This window comes from Sinocyclocheilus rhinocerous, unplaced genomic scaffold (assembly GCF_001515625.1).
Source record: "Sinocyclocheilus rhinocerous isolate Xijiao unplaced genomic scaffold, SAMN03320098_v1.1 scaffold97, whole genome shotgun sequence".
NCBI classification, from domain to species: Eukaryota; Metazoa; Chordata; class Actinopteri; order Cypriniformes; family Cyprinidae; genus Sinocyclocheilus; species Sinocyclocheilus rhinocerous.
The window spans coordinates 1,642,450-1,649,198 of NW_015666183.1; the positions used below are offsets into that span (position 1 = coordinate 1,642,450).

A 6,749-nucleotide genomic window follows, 5' to 3' on the forward strand; every position below is an offset into this window, starting at 1 on the left:
ATTTTGAGGGCGCAGAAAGAGCCGTGTCACTAGGGGTGTGCAATATGATAGCATCTACGTCATTGTTGCTTTAATGATGTGCAAACTGACATTATTTAGTGTAGTATTATTTAGTCACTCAATAACTTGAACAAAAACACGTCTTGAGAGTCAAAAAGCATTCACTGAGTGATGAAGTCTATTAGAATGTAGTTAGAATGCTCATATAATCCAAGTTATGAGGGCAAAAATGTCCCTGTATAGGTTTCTGTTTTTCATATTTATAAGATATCATATAATTTAGTGATAGCACAACAAGCAAGAATGCCGGTTTCCCGAATATCAGCATGTGAGAATGATTGTGAATTGTGAATTTGTAATTTTAGACACAATATTCTCTTTTTTTTTCTGTTTCGCCAACGAAAATAGTTCCACATAAAGCCGGAGTAGAACTGTTGTGTGTCTCAGAGCAACATTCATATAGACCGATTTGGAGTAGAAGTTACAGTTACGTCACTTGCAGCTGCGCACGCATTGTGGTGGCAGAAAAACACTGATAACAAGTGGAGGGAAATGAGTAGAATCCATGGAATAGGATTAAAAATTTACTATTGTGCCTCAAAATCAGAATGCAAATCATTTTTATAGAATACTGTCGTCAAAGACGCCATTTTAAACTAAACGCAGATGTGGACAGACTATGGATGAAACCTGCTCATTATCCTACTTTTAAAGCATAAATTTGATTTAAACAATATGTTTACATAATATTCACATATGCAGTATTGTATTAGCCCTACAGTTACAGCATTAAATACTATTTAAACCTATATAACATTTACCTATTTTATCTCACAATTCTGATTATTTTTCTCACAAATGCAAGTTTATATCTCCTAGTTTGGACTTTATAACTCGATTTAACTCAACAATTGCGAGTTCGTCAATTCTGAGGAAAAAAAAGCCAGAAGTATGGGATATAAACTGAGCCGAGGGGAAAAGAGAGTATGACGAGTTGATTTTTCTTATCAGAACCGTGAGATATAATCTCGGAATTGTGAGAAAAAAGTCAGAATTTTGAAATATAAACTCAAAATTACCTTTTTTATTCTTTTATTCCATGGCTTCCATAGACTGCTACAATAAAACTGTAATTTTTTGCCACCAGATAGGCCCCGCCCACAAAAAAACCTTGCAAACACCTAAATAGGTCTATAGACAGTCACTTGCTTTGTTTCTAAATGAATCAGTAATTTTGAACAAATCATTTGTGATTCAATGAATCACTCATTAAGACATGCACTTGTCGCCACCTACTGGCGGTATTAGTGCCATATCATGACAGGCTTAACAGCCCTCTACGAACACCTTGGCAATTGAATCGCCATTGGCTAGTATATTTTTTTGTTTACTCGCCAGACTGATAAATATATACATAAACGTCCACACTGCTTTTACATTAAAAATAAGATGGATCATCAGATCAACTCACAAAACTTGCACATGAAATGCACATTTTCTGTTGAACTAAGCCATATTCAGAGGAACTGATGTACTAAGATTGGCTAATATTAGACATCATTTAGTCGCCAGAGTGAAGATTTAGTCGCATATGCGAGTGATTTACTCGCAATGTAGAGGGTTGCTTAAACTACACTGTAAAAAATTGCTGTAAAAAAACGGCAAAAATCTGACAGTAACGTATTGTTTTCCATTAAAACAGTAATGTGCTGTAGAAAACAATGCATTCTGGGCAATATTTTGCCATTTAAGAAATTGCTGTTAATTTACAGCCAATTTTAACAGTACTCTACTGTATTTAAGTAATACGGTTTTTTACTGTTTGCAATGCATTGTGGGCTGTGTTAAATACAGTACAATGCAGTATTTTTTTTTTATTGGGTGTACAAGTGCAAGTACAAGTTTGGTCAAAGTGAGTTACTCTTTTGTCAGTTAATTTGCGATTTTCAAGCATCCAAAATCATTTTCAGTCAGGTACTTGGGATGACAATTTTTTACAAACATAATTTGAAAAGCACTTTTTTCCCGAAGAGGACACAAGTTCGAAGGACATCTGCTATACATCGCCATTTGCCATCCGAAGTCCTTCAACTGCATTGAAGGGGAAAACAGTTGCTTGCCCTTATAGACATTGTGACAAGAGCTTTCGTGTTTTATCCTCGTTCACATCTCACGTGAGTAGGACACATAAAGATGGTGCTGATGAACGTCTGGTTGATTCAGTAGTGAATCCCGGCATGTCCCATGAGAGCGAACAAGAGCAGTCTGACTTGCAGATTGACCCTCCCAGTGATGCAGATTATGAGCCATCAGATGTATTTGCAGAAACTGCTGATGAATCCCTATTCTTGAAAAATTTAGCCGTTTTATTTGAAATTGCAAGCAAAGTTATTGCTTCCATCCTCCGTCATTCAAACAATTATCGAAGATATTCAGGAAATACATGACATAAGCCAGTCACATTTGCTTTTCAAACTGAAAGAGAAGCTGGTTACACTTGGGGTTTCAGAAGCTGACACAAGCAATGTGATCAGTGTCCTGAAAACTGAGGATCTCTTTAGGTCCTGCAACACTCAGTCATTGCAAACTGACCAGAGAAGAAAAACTGTTTTCAAGAATAACTTCAATTATGTTGAGCCAGTTCAGATCTGTCTTGGTCAGAATGAGGCAGGCAAAGAGTGTTTCGCTCAGTATATTCCCATTAAACAAACACTCCAATCTCTTTTTCATTGTGAGTCAGTGTGGGAACAATATAAACAAGTACACTCAAGTATTCTAAGGATATACTTCGAGATGTGTGGGATGGCAGAAATACTGCAGAGAATGTGTTATTTCAGACAGAGAGCTCATCATTGAGCTTAATCCTATATCAGGATGCATTTGAAGTGGTCAATCCACTGGGATCTGGGAAGAAAAAACACAAGATACTTGCAGTGTATCTCACTCTTGCAGATTTAATGCCACATAATAGATCAAGCACTGAACACATGCAGCTTGTTCTTCTATGTAGAGAACAAGACTTAAAGTATTTTGGTCAGGACTTGGTTATGGGCTCCATGGTCAAAGACCTTAAAGATCTTGAGCTCAATGGCGTTACCCTGTCGGATGGAAACATCTATAAGGGAACTTTGTGTGCCATGGCAGGGGACAACCTAGGCTCACATAACATAGGAGGCTTTGTTGAGAATTTTAGCAAGAGTTCACACTTCTGCAGATATTGTGAGATCGCCAGAGATGAATTCAATGCAGATCCTCTTATTCGAGGAAATGAACGTACAAAACAGTCATACAGTGATCATGTTCAGACCTGTGATGGACAGTCTTCATCCAGTGGAGGTGTTAAATTCGACTCTTTATTTAATACACTCACATACTTCCATGTATGTCAGCCAGGGTTACCTCCTTGTCTTGGCCATGATCTTTTTGAGGGTATTGTATCCTCTGATCTGGCATTGTACATTAGCCATTTTGTTAAGGTGGATAAACAGTTCAGCTATCTCTTGTTGAATCGGCGAATAAATCAGTTCAAGTATCTTGGTAAGGATGCTAATGACAAACCCTGTGAGGTCAGTCCAGAGGGTGGAAAACTTGGAGGGCATGCTGTGCAAAATTGGTGTTTGCTCAGAATGTTGCCTGTCTTGATTGGAGTCAAAATAGAAAATCCAAGTGACAATGAAATATGGCAGTTGGTATTACAACTTAGAGAAATTGTGGAGCTCATTTGTGCACCAGCCATTTCAACTGGTCAGATAGCCTACCTATGAGGTATTATCGATGAATATTTGCATTGCCGAAAGCAAGCCTTTCCTAATCACCCACTGAAGCCCAAACATCATTATGTCAGTCATTACCCAGAGCTCATTGTCTAGTTTGGGCCACTTATTCGTCTATGGTTCAGCTGCTCATGGCACATTTTGGAGAGAAACTAACAGGGCTGGTCCTTTTTACAGATGTAAGTTTATGTTTTCTTTCTTCCCTGTCTTTCAAATTCTGAATGCCGTGTCTATTTATTCACAGCAGGTTTTCTGATAATTGCCCGTTTTGTTTATTTTGCTCTTTAAAAGGTTAGTTCACCCAAAAATAAAATGTCTGTCATTAATTACTCACCCTCATGTCGTTCCAAACCCGTAAGACGTCCATTTATCTTCGCAACACAAATTCAGATATTTTTGATTAAATCCGAGAGGTATCTGAACCACACATAGGCAGCAATGTCATTGCACTTTTCAAGGCCCAGAAAGTTAGTAAAGACATTGTTAAAATAGTCCACGTGATTGCAGTGGTTCAACTTTAATGTTATGATAATGTTAATTATAATAATGTTAATCATTAATAATGAGCCAACGTTCTGACGTAGAACCTGGAAGCGCTGAACTGTGTTTACAACATTAACAGTATAGGAGACTGACAGGGAAGAGAAGAGATTTTTGAATAAACTCGTTATTTTTGTTTTGTTTTTGCGAACAAAAAGTATTCTTGTCGCTTCATAACATTAAAGTTGAACCACTGCAATCACGTGGACTATTTTAACAATGTCTTTACTAACTTTCTGGGCCTTGAAAAGTGCAATGACATTGCTGCCTATGTGTGGTTCAGATACCTCTTGGATTTAATCAAAATATCTTAATTTGTGTTCTGAAGATGAACGAAGGTCTTACGTGTGTGGAACGACATGAGGGTGAGTAATTAATAACTGGAATTTTATTTTTGGGTAAACTAACCCTTTAAAAACATCTTTTAAAATGTCTGTTCCCTACAGGTGTGTGCCACTGCAGCTGACGTTGAGACAACCCTGACTGTACCTGCAAGTCCTCGCCTGATTCTACTTGGTATACATTTCATTGATAGACATATTGCATTGCTATTTTTCTTTGAATGTACAGATGTTTATGCAAGGTGAGATGCATGTTGCTATTACTTGAAGTTTCAGGTGGAACAGGGCAAGTCACTATTGGGCGCTGGATGATCACGCTTGAGGGTCGTGTCATATCTGAAGGCATCACACCAACCTTTTTGACGGGACTTGCTGCTGTATTTGCAATCTACTATATGCTTAACCTCCAATATCAAGAAGAAGCAGCCTGTACTCTGGAATTCATTCAGAGGTGAGACTGCTTAAATTTCCTTGTCATCATTATAGCTTTTCTTGAGTTATAATTGTTGAAACCTGAACCACCAGAAACCATTACTTTGCCTAAAGGGATAGTTTGCATTTATTCCAAGATGGTATTTCCTACTTCTGAGTAAATACCTGTGAGTACTACCATCTCATGTTAAAAACCATCTTATGTTGCTTATTGTGGCTTGCAAAGTTTTTGTTACCTGACCCCATGTTCCGCTATTTTTTGCACAACATTTAACCAGCTGACTAGGAAATTTCTGATCACAGGCCTGCCTTAGTTAATGTCAGGCTTGTGATCAAAAATCTCCCATCCAGCTAGGTAATTGCTGGGCAAAAATTAGTAGCAGAACATGGGGTCAGATAACAAAAACGTTGCAAGCCACAACACAACAAAAACATTCAAAGAACAATACAAATGAAATACATGAGCTGCTTGATGCCTTTGTCTGATCTCACTGCATCTTGATTTTTTTTTTTTGATTATGCTAGATTATTACTGCAGTGGAGCTGATTTTCAAATCACACTGCATATAAGCTTGAATAGAGGCATAATACGTGAACTGTCTCCTGTGCATAGTAATACACTTGTAATTTTTAACAAGTAAATTACCTCCAAGATATAAAAAAACAGGCAGCAAAATTTGACAAAAGACCTCATGATGTCAGTACTAGTTACATAACATAATGTGCAAAACCCAAACTACCCTTTTAAGTTTACAAGGTGTTCCTTATAGTTTTTCATTCAGTCTCTGACAATTGTAATTTCAGGCGCTTCATTGGCATCAATCCCGAAAAAGGCACAAAGACCACCCAGGGAAAGGTTACCTCGAAGAGGACAGGGGCGATTGTCCAGAAAAAATTCTCCACAGTGAATGCACATGTCTCCACACTATTGAAGAACCTAATCGACTTTCAGTGGGACTTCATATAGGTCAGTGAGCTCTCCTCTTGTTTCTGTCTGTGCTGTTTTGACAGACTGATGTTGCCACATTAAACCACAAAGTTAATTTAAAAAAGTAAAAGTGTGTCCTTTAAAAAATGTTGCAGGAGTGTAAAGGAATGAAAATCTAAAAAATGAAATGCTATCAAATCAAATAGACCAACCACAGTTGATTCCATTGTAGCTGAACATTTGTCCGGGTGTTAGTTATTCAGTTTCATTACCATCTATACAAAAGGTAACATCTTAGGAATAATTTTGTGCTGTAATATAAACATGGACCATTCAGTGAATCTGAACAGAAAAAAAAATAGTTGTTATGGAAGTAGCAGTGTTATGGATAAATGAGTTGATTTGAGACATGCAGGAAGCGTTTTGTTAGTCAACACTAGCAGCCATCTCCTTGTTATCTGGGTTGTACTCTACACTGACAATTCTAGAGTTAGTTTGATAAAATACTTTGTTTTCTGATGTTTTACAGAGGTACCAGTTGGAATACCTTCCAGTTGGAATAGGAGACAACATGCAGCCAGGTCGTTATGGTTAAGTGGGTGTAAAATTGCAAAGTCATTCACCTAGGACTAGGACTCTTTTAAAAGGTACACATGCCTCCTCACTGGAACGTTTAAAAAAAGTGTGGAAACAACACTGAACAAATGTTTTTACACTAAAATGTTTTTCACTAAA

At 37.4% G+C, this 6,749-nt stretch overlaps 1 protein-coding gene and 1 long non-coding RNA gene across 3 annotated transcripts in view; one reads left to right on the forward strand and one right to left on the reverse strand.

Annotated features, from left to right (window-relative positions):
• The window catches only part of LOC107732109 (uncharacterized), a 15,979-nt gene extending 11,681 nt beyond the window's left edge, over positions 1–4,298 (forward strand). Inside the window, exons 2-3 of the long non-coding RNA XR_001638836.1 lie at positions 2,737–2,741; positions 4,232–4,298. This is a non-coding gene — a long non-coding RNA (uncharacterized LOC107732109). The remainder of the gene's footprint in view (positions 1–2,736; positions 2,742–4,231) is intronic.
• spidr (scaffold protein involved in DNA repair) overlaps positions 1–6,749 on the reverse strand; it is a 76,212-nt gene that overhangs the window by 38,621 nt on the left and 30,842 nt on the right. The window lies entirely within an intron of this gene.